The sequence below is a fragment of the Hordeum vulgare genome, chromosome 1H, assembly GCF_904849725.1.
Source record: "Hordeum vulgare subsp. vulgare chromosome 1H, MorexV3_pseudomolecules_assembly, whole genome shotgun sequence".
Classification (NCBI taxonomy): domain Eukaryota; kingdom Viridiplantae; phylum Streptophyta; class Magnoliopsida; order Poales; family Poaceae; genus Hordeum; species Hordeum vulgare.
The window spans coordinates 89,934,014-89,944,857 of NC_058518.1; positions in this window are offsets into that span (position 1 = coordinate 89,934,014).

The window sequence follows — 10,844 nt, forward strand, 5'->3', positions numbered from 1 at the left end:
AACAGGGGATGGCCATCGGCGATGCTACGGCCTAAATTGGACAGAGGGAACTCGCTGGGAGGAAGAGGTGACTCACTGGGATCCATTCACGTGCCAACCGCAGCAGGAGGAGGCCCGCTACGATGGTGCAACAGAGCATCTCAACACAGCGGCGACGGCGACAGAACGGCGACGCTACGGCCCTTGGTACTCTACGCGCGAAGGAGAAGGAAGGAGGAGAGGAGCTGCTCACCCTGGAGTGCTCGGGGACGACCTAGTACGACGTAGGGGAAGAAGAGGAAGCAGAGGCGCGACTTGACGGCGTTCTGCTCCGGCCCGACGAAGTCGTCGTGCAGGGAGCGCCAAAGAGGGCGATCCACCCCTCTAGCGACGGGAACGGGACGGCGGGAGGTGCCCCATGTTCGCAGATGCCTCGGACGCCGCGGGGAGAAGCTGCCGGTGACGAGAGGGACGCGAGATCGTCGGCGGCGACTCTCTGAACCTCTGAACCTGTTGGACTTACCTGACGAGGGAGAGGGAGAGAGATGGGAAGAGAGGTGGCAACGGCTAGGAGGAACCCTAGAGGGTCCAGACGTTGAGGTGAGGATTAAATAGAGCGGATGGGACGGCCTCGACGTCCGTGAGGGGGATGGCGCGCGCGCTCTCCTCTCGGCACTTGACGGAAAGCGAGACGAAGACGACGCCGTCAGACAGAAGAGAGGAATGGGGGAGATGGGCGTGTGCGCTAGGGAGGAGAGGAACTGGGCATGCGGGAGGGAGGAGGCCCTCTGTTGGCGCCAGATAGACGGAAAGGGAAAAAAACTTTGGGTTTCTTCCATTTAAAACCAAACACAACAAGAAATAAACCCCTAGGAAAATCTAGGTTTACAAAAATAAAAATAAAATGTCCCTGGTCATAAGGGAATTTTGACCCAATTAAATGAAATAACAAGATGATTTTTGGAGCACTAAAATATTTACAAAACAGAATTATTTTAATATGTTTTGTGAATATAACCCCATTTAAAGCAAGTTTGAAAAACCCCTAGACATAGCACCACATCCACAGGAAAATGCTCTAAAAGAACTACATTTTAAAATCAGGTTTGGAGCAAGTAAATTTGAGCTCAAAAGAATAGAGAGGAAGGGCCTTTAAAATTTAGTTTGAAACTAACATAGTTTCAAACTCAAGCTTGCAAACACCACATCATCATCACATAACACATGCACACACCACACCAACACCAACAACAACACCACACAAGGAGAAGACATGATGCATTGAATGAAATGATGCATGAGAGAAGGCATGAAAGTAAGCCACATGATCACATGAAATGATAACACCAAGCATGACATCATGGATCCAAACATGGCAAGGTTCCAAATATGGTAAGGTTACACTTGGGGCATTACATACGAAATCGCAACTAAGTCTCCGAGTGTGGCGCATTTCCATACTCGAAGTTATTTTTTACATAGGTGATATGGAATCGCAGTCAAGTCCCCGAGTGTGGAGCATGTCCGTATTCGGAGTTGTTTCAAACTTAGGCGATACAGAGTCGCAGCTAAGCCGTTCACCCACTAAGAGTTATGTTGTATATGTGTCCAGTTGAGCGATGGCGCGTAGGTGTCGGGGGATGAAGACAGGTCGCACGGAGTGGCGATACATGGGGCATCCGAGTGAAGTTGACGCGTCTGGCTGAGTGGCGACGCGCGGGGCGACTAAGTGATGTAGACGCATCCAACACAGTTGCGATGCGCGGGGCATCCGGGTGAGGTAGATACGTCTCACTGAGTGGCGACGCACAGGGCGGTCAAGTAGCGACGCGCGGGGAGGCCTAGTCGAGAATGTTGTCGCGGAGGTATCCGACTGAGTGACGGCGCGTGGGGCCTTTGAGTCGAGCATCTCGTCGAGAATGGCACACAGAGGCGTCCGGGTAACCTGTGTATGAAAAATAACACAAGCTAACATAAAAAATTCTCAGAGTAATTTGATGTTTGTTGAAATGATTTGTGTAAATTACACCCCTAGACAACCGCTGGGTGTGCCAGGTTCTTGTTGGTCCGGAACCAGCAAGAGTCTAAAAGAGTGAAGGATCCGACTGGACTCGTTTTGAGTGTTGGACCCAAATGAAGCGGAAGTGTAGTGTTCTGACATGAAAATAAACAACCGAGCGCAGAGGTATGCTCGCTGGCGAGGCTTTCGAGTGGACGTCGTGTGTGGCTTTACGTGCCACTCGATAATGCGGAAATAACTTATTTGCTTGAATGGAGTCTATGAAGAATGACTTAGCTGTGTGACGACGCGCAGGGCAGTCGAGCGAAGTAGACACGTCTGACTGAATGGCGATGCACGGAGCGGCCAAGTGACGAAGACGTGTCTCGCCAAGTGGTGAGGCGCGGAGTTGCCGAGCGATGACGACGCGTCCAGCAGAGTGACGGTGCGTGGGGCGGTCGAGTGACGATGGCGTGTCTCGTCGAGTGGCGATGCACGGAGCTGCTGAGTGATGAAGACGCATCCAGATGAGTGACGGTGCGCGGGGCGGGCGGCTGTCGATGGAGGGTTCGAAAGAGACGGCACGTGAGGCAGTCAAGTGATGACGACGCGTCCAGCAGAGTGACGGTGTGCGGGACGGTCGAGTGTTGATGGAGGGTTCAGCAGAGACGGCGAGCGAGGAAATCGAGTGATGACGACGTGTCCAGCAGAGTGACGGCACGCAGGGCGACCGAGTGACAATGGAGCGTCCAGCAGAGACGGCGCGCGGGGCGGTCGACTAATGACGACGCGTCCAGCAGAGTGACGGCATGCGGGGCGGCCGAGTGACAATGGAGCATTCAGCAGAGTGACGGCATGCGGGGCGGTCGAGTGCCGATGGAGCATTCAGTAGAGACGGCGCACGGGGCAGTCGAGTGATGACAACACGTCTAGTAGAGTGACGGCACGCGGGGCGGTCGAGTGATGACGACGCATCTGACTGAGTGGCGATGCGTGGAGCTGCCGAGTGATGACGGCGCGTCCAACAGAGTGCTGGCGTGCGGGGTGCCCGGATGATGCAGACGCATCCAGCCGAGTGACGACGCGCTAGGCGACGAAGCGATGAAGACGCGCTCAGCCGAGTGACGGCACGTGAGGCGACCGAATGATGGTGTAACCTGTGTATGAAGAATAGCACAAGCCAACGTAAAAAATTCTCAAAGTAGTATGAGTTTGCTAAAATGATTTGTGTAAATTACACCCCTAGACACCCACTGGGTGTGTGAGGTTCTTGCTGGTTTGGAACCAGCAAGAGTCTAAAAGAGTGAAGGATCTGGCTGAACTTGTTTGAGTTCTGGACCCAAATGAAGCGGAAGTGAAGTGTTCCGACATGAAAATAAACAACCGAGTGCAGAGGTACACTCGGTGGTGTCGCCTCCGAGCAAACATCATGTGTGACTTACTGAACATTCGGTTATGCAGAAACGATTATTTAATAAAATGTAGTGTCGAAGTGAAGAATGACTTAGTTGTACTAGTGAGGGACGGCGCACGGGGCGGCCGATTGATGACGATGCGTCTAGTAGAGTGACGGCGCACGGGGCGGTCGAGTGACGATGGAGCGTCCGGCTGAGTGGCGATGCGCGGAGCTGCCGAGTGATGACGACAGGTCCGACTAAGGGACGGCGCGTGGGGCGGCCGATTGATGACGACGCGTCCAGTAGATTGACGGCACGCGGGACGGTCGAGTGACGATGGAGCGTCCGGCTGAGTGGCGATGCGCGGAGCTGCCGAGTGCTGACAACGGGTCCGACTGAGGGACGACGCGCGGGGTGACTGAGTGTTGACGAAGGTGTGTCTCGCCGAGTTACAATGCGTAGAGTGGCCGGCTGATGATGATGCATCCAGCAGAGTGACGGCATGCGGGACGGTCGAGTGTCGATGAAGCGTTCAGCAGAGTGACAGCGCGCGGGGCGGTCGAGTGACGAAGGCGTGTCTCGCCGGGTGGCGATGTGCGGAACTTCCGAGTGATGACGACGCGTTCAGCAGAGTGACGGCGCACGAGACAGCCGAATGTCGAAGACGTGCCTCATAGCTGAGCAACGGCGGCGCGGGGCGACCGAGTCGAACATGTTGATGAAGTCATGGACATCCGAACGAGTAGTGAAGATGACGTGTCGGCGACCGAGTGCCTGCGGATTGTCCGAGTGGATGTCAGATGATGTAGATGTGTGTTTTAACTGAGTGTCTCCATGCTGAAGTTGGCCCAAGTGAAAATTCGCCATGTGAATTGTCCGAGTGAATGTAGAAGTCCCCGTCCATCTGAATCGGTCGCTGAACCAAAGAACCGCTCCATCTGCCCAGCAATCGTCGCCGATGGGGGAATGCCATCGTGCTGCTTATTGAAAGAGCCACTGCATGTGGGGGCATGTCCAGCATGTCGCAGAGGCTACCGTCGAGCAGTTGGATGGGCAAAAGAGATGTTGTGTGTCTGGAGGGAGAAGTCATCGAGTGCGTCATGCTCGGCAATACACCCCGATGGAAGGAGTAGCGATGTCGGCTGCTACGCTTCGTTGCTCCGGGGTGCCGGGTCACCAGCTAGTTTGAAGGACTCCGCTTGGTTGATGGAGAAGACGTTACTATGCATTGATGGAAGAGTTACTCACATCTGACACACGATCTGCATGCAAGAGATATGAATTAGCGGTAATTAAGCAAGAGTTAAGATAGGTCTTGCATGCTACGGGTGTTTCCATTTTCCACGACGCATTCACTGCATGATGTTTATTGCTGCGCCATGGGTCTTGCTGGACTCAATCTTGTGGCCGTCGAACTCGCTGGGGACGAGCCATCGAAGACACCGGAGAATAGCTCGAGAGCTTGGTGTGGACGTTGTCGACGTCGCGGTCGGCCTGCGGCTGCCGGAGCAGCGTGTCGATGGACATGATGGCGCCGTCGGGCACTAACAGCTCGAGGTCGAGCTGCGGATGCCGGAGCAGCATGCTGGCGGACACGACGACACCGGTGGGCTCGACGGATAGATCGAGGGCGTGCTCGGCTGCCGGAGCAGCTCGTCGACGGACATGACGACGCCGTCGGGCACTAACAGCTCGAGGTCAGGCTGCGATCGCCAGAGAAGCATGCCGACGGACACGACGACACCGGCGGGCTCAACGGATAGCTCGAGGGTGTGCTCGGCATCGAGCAGCGCTTCGGCGGACACAACGCTGTCACCAAGCACGATGAACAGCTCGAGGACGTAGTCGGCGTGGCGTAGCACGTCGGTGGGCACGATGAACCTGACTATGGCATTCCAGTCGGGTTGTGGTCACTAGAGCTGTGTGCGTGGGCTGCAGCCTGCCCTCGGCATGTACGCGTCGACGGATATGCACCTTCAACGTCGAGGACGCCGCAACGCAACTGACTGGATGAAGAGGCCATCGTGCATGAGGGTTTGACGACAGCGTTGCAACCGGAGACGACCACAGGTGGTCGGCGTCAACGCTGATGCGTGGAAGTGTGCCTTCGACGCTGCAGAAGAAGTCGGAGACGACGGGCGGACCACGCCGATGCTCTTACATGAGTAAAGATCAACTCATTGTTAGCTAATTTAATGTAAATAGACTGGATGGAATGGATACTCCCCTGATCCTTTTGTTTGTGTGAATGGTGTGATGGCCAAAACTCCAGCAGCAAATTTCTCTAGCGATGGTCGATGATCCGCTGTTGAAGATTGAAGAAAAAAAACCATTTGCACCATGTCTCAATAGAGGCCATGCCTCACGGTGGGCGTCAACTGTCGTGGTATGGATTCTGACAATAGAAAGGGGTAGGATAAAGAAGCATGATCTATCGAGATGCAAATGGGTAACACGATGATTTTAGCAAGTTCGGGCCTTTCGTGGTGGAGATAACAACCCTACGTCTCGTGCTCCGGAGAGGCTTTGCATATCTGTTATGAACACGAATTTACATGGTGTGTTAGAGGCAGAAAGAGGGGAGAACAGATCTCCAAGCTAAGTCGTGAGACTAGAGAGAGACAAGGGAGAAGAATGAACCAGACCCCGAGCTATGTGGTGGGGGTGGCTTATATAGAGTGCGCCACCCCCTCACCTCCTATGTTACAACGTGGGGCATTAATGCCGTGATGATAGCCGACTACAAAACATCTACTATGAGTATGATGCTTCGACTGCCTTGTTGGTCTTCGCATATCTGAGAGAGACATATGGTCGAGTGGTTTACTGTCGTCCGAGTGGATAGTATGTATGTATTTGTCTGGGCCCACCTCATGTGTGGACCCCATATTGTTGTGGTATTTCGACACTTCATGGGCCTACCCGTTTTGTGTATCCCAACAAGGACCCCGCTTCCATGGGAGGGTAGCGCAAAAGATGTCATGCAAGTTCTAATCGCAAGCATGTATGACTATATACAAAGTACATGCCTACATTATATTAATGAATTGGAGTTGGTTCTATGTCGCCCTAGTGTTTAACTATTATATGATCAATGTCATATAAATAATTATTCATTTTTGATCCATGTGCCTACACATTACATATACCGAATCTTGCTAAGTTACTATTGTTGCTGCTACTGTCACACATGCTACTAAATTGCAAGTGCTACTATTGTTACCAAAATTGTTGCTATCATTGTTACTGTTAGTACTAACACTTGCTGCGCTACTAAATATTTGTTGCAGAAGGATATCCCAAGTGCTGTTGAATTGACAACTCAACTGTTACGGGCAAAAAATATTCGCTGGCTCCCCTTGTGTCGAATCGATAAATTAGGGTCAAATACTACCTGTGAAGACTGTCTCGACCCCCTACACTTGTGGGTTATCAAGACCTTTTTTCGTGCCGTTGTTGGGGAGCATAGCTCTATTTATTGTATTGCCTTGAGGATATTCAATTCCTATTATGAAGAATCTGAACGATAATCGAACCAAAATCGTCCCCTCTCGCACGAGAGGAGGTAAGGAACTGACATCTAGCTCTGCTCTTGATTCACCTATTATTTTGAATCGACTTGTTACACCACCACGTGTTGCTCGACCTGATATGCCACATGAATTTGATGATGCTACTTTTGAAATTAATGATGATACTATTGCTACACATACTGAAACTGAAACCGTGCTAGTGGGAGAATTACTTGGTGCTCATATTTCTAGAGCTAGTGAACTTGAAAATGTTGAAATTGATGAAGACTTTGAACTACTTGCTACACCTCGTCCACCTAGTATATATGAATTTCCTTATGTACCTAAAGGTTATGTTATGGATGGTGAGGATGCTAGGGACTTTCTTGATTGTAAAGATGGAGATGATTTCAAGAAATTACTAAGCAAACTAAAAGAAAAATCTATGATGGAGAAAATGAAATATGATCCTAAATTTGCTATTTCTCCTATACTTGTTACTGATAAAGATTATGAATTTGCTATAGACCATGATCTGATTCCTATAGTGGAAGTTGATCCTTTCCATGGCTATGAAAATGAAATTGTGGTAGAACACCTTATGAAACTAAATGATATTGATGCCTTGTTTACCAATGTTGAAAAGGTATGGTACTATTCTATTCTTAAGTTTTTTCCTTTATTGCTGAAAGGCGAGGCCAAGGAACGGTTCCTTTCTCTTGCTCCTGGTTGCATACGTAGCCCCAAGACATGCTCTATCACTTTTCTGGAAAATATTTTCCTGCTCATAAGAAAGTAGTTGCCTTAGAGGAAATATTTAACTTTGCTCAAATTAAAGAAGAGAATCTCCCTCAAGCTTGGGGGAGGCTTCTCGAGTTAATAAGAGCTTTTCCTGATTGTCCTCTTAAGAAAAATGAAATTCTGCATATCTTTTATAATGGACTAACAGACCCTTCTAGGGATTTCCTAGATAGTTGTGTTGGTTGTGTTTTTAGGGAAAGAACCGTTGAACAAGCCAAAAAACTATTAATTAATATGCTCCAAAATGCTAATGATTGGGCACTCCCTGAACCACCACGTGAACCTATCCAAAATAAGAGAGGTATTCTATTTCTCAACCCTGAATATATGCAATAAGCAAAAAGAACTTTGAAGAAAAAAGGTATTAAAATTGAGGATATTAAGAAGTTACCACCAATCGAAGAAATACATGGACTTGATATCCCAACACAAGTAGTAGAGGTAAACTCTCTCTATTCCTTTAATGAGAATGGTATACCTTTTGCTAAGACTCCTAATCAATGCATGGATGAATTTTATAATTACATTGTTAAGCAAGATCACTTTAATAGCTATGTTAAAAATCAATTCTGGAATAATGCCATGATGATAGATCGTTTGAGTGACTTGATGTTTATAATTATTAATGATGTGAAAGGTCTAGGTAAACATGCCTCTATGGTTCATACCCAACTAGTTCAAGTACCTAAGTCACAAAATGATTTGCTTACCGAGATGAATAATATTAATGATCATGTTGTTAGAGTAGTGACTAGAGGAGGTAGAATGACTCAAAAATCCCTTTATCCAGAAGGTCACCCTGAAAGAATTAAGCAAGATTCTAAGAGAATGAATGATTATACACTTATTCCTTCTAAGAAGAAAAAGAAAAAGAAAAATGATAGGAATTTGCATGCCCCTAGTGAACCTGATATAGAGAAACGTGTAGAGAATCACATTGATGTTTCTAATTCTGATGCCGAGACACATTCTAGTAGTGAACATGCACCTGGTGATAATGAAAATGAAGGTGAGAATAATAGGGTGCATGTAGATGTTCCATTGAATAGTAATAAAGAACATGTCAATGATATTGGAATAGAACCCGTTAAGGGTCTTGATAACCCACCACTAATAATAAAGTTATGATAAGACAGACTTCGTCTCTAGAAAACATAGTAAGGAAAGAGAACCATGGGTTCAAAAACCTATAACATTCCCTAAAAAGTATTCCAAAAGTAGGGATGACGAAGATTTTGAATGCTTTACTGAAATAATTAGATCTTTCTTTTTGCGCACTCGCTTGACTGATATATTGAAAATGCCTCCATATGCTAAGTATATGAAAGACATTATTACCAACAAAATAAAGATACCTAAAACTGAAATTGCCACCATGATTGCTAATTATTCTTTTGATGGTGGAGTAGCTAAGAAGTTGGGAGATCCTGGTATCCCCACTATACCTTGCTCCATTAAGAGAAATTATGTTAAAACTGCTTTATGTGATTTAGAAGCCGGTGTTAGTGTTATGTCTTTTTCTCTTTATAGAAGACAAGAATTGAATAAGCTTACACCTACTGAGATATCTTTGCAGTTGGATGATAAATCCACTACTCTGCCTATTGTAATTTGTGAGGATGTTCCCGTTGTGGTTGCAAACGTTACTATCTTAACAAACGTTGTTATACTTGATATGCCCGAGGATGACAATATGTCGGTCATCCTTGATAGACCCTTTTAAAATACTAGAGGGGTTGTTATTGATTGCAATAAAAGCAAGGTTACCTTCAATGTCAATGGAAAGCAACATACCGTGCAACTTCCAAAGAAGCAAATTTTGGTAAATAATATTAATGTTACTGAGCCTTGTGCCATGGTCATCATCGAAGACTTTCAAATCCCTCTACCTGCTGCCAAGAAAAAGAATTACTATAATCTTGTTGTTGGGGATATGTAAATCCCCATTGAGGTAACCTAGTGTCATATGAAAGTTATTTGGTTTCATGTTAATCGGAATCGATTATTATAAGACTTGATCAACCTTATTAATCGTTGCTCTTCAAACGACATGAGAGTGATGAATTTAGTTTTCACATCTCTCTATATCCCTAGTTTATTCACTACTCTTTTAGTTGTATAAAAATAAAATACCATGAATTTCCTACTTTTGAGTTTTTCGTGCATTATAATACGACCCAAAAATAAAAATTATGAGATCGCCACAAAATCTTAACACGAATTTTTCTAAAATAAGTAAAAAAAAATTGGAGTAAAAAGTGCAGTAGGGTGGTGCACGTGTGGGCCACAAGCCAACACGGGGCGACCCCCATGGGCCCGCAGCCTGATGGCTTATGGGGCCCACAAGGCCCCCCTGTCGTATCCCTTTAGCCCACTTCGTCTCCTACCTCTAGAATTTTTTTCCTAGCACTCTCTTTTCCATGTTCTTCCCTTAGAAACTGAAATTTTCGATCTCTTTGCTCGGGACTCCATTTCCGAAACCATTTTGAGGGGATTGCTCCTTGGTATGTGACTCCTCCATCCCTCCAATTAGTTTTTTTACTTTAGAAGTTTATATTTTGCTTAAATTGCTTCATTTGGTGATGTAGAATATGAGCTTGCACGTTGACATCTTTGAGTTCCAAGTAACGTGAATGCTTGATATAGCATCTAAGTACCCTTATGAGTAGTTGCTACCAATCTTGCAAAGTTTTATTGACATAGTTTTAGTGGTCCAAATATTTCAAAAATTGTGTGTCGGAGAATGAATTTCTTAAGGAGATGTTCCTCAAGGAAGGGTTCTTCAAGCCAGAGTCCTAAAGGAGTTACAGGAAGAACTCTTGATAGCGACCTCAACATTTCTCGCAACACGGAGGTGAGGCCGTGTGAATGGCCACATACACCCTTCATGAGTGAAGCAGGTTTTATTGAAGCATTCATGCAGTTTATCACGAATGCCAGACTCACCAACTTCCTCGCAGATGAGTGTGACCAATACTATCTCCTAACTAATTCCTTCGTTCAGAATTTCTATTTCACAAACACTCCCGATGATCCTGTTGTACGTTATAATCTATATGCAACAACTTATGAATTGCCTCTATACCTATTTTGTGAAATGTGCTTGCTTCCCTCTGATTGGGAAGTGTGTGATCCTAAGCCTGAGGAATCCGAGAA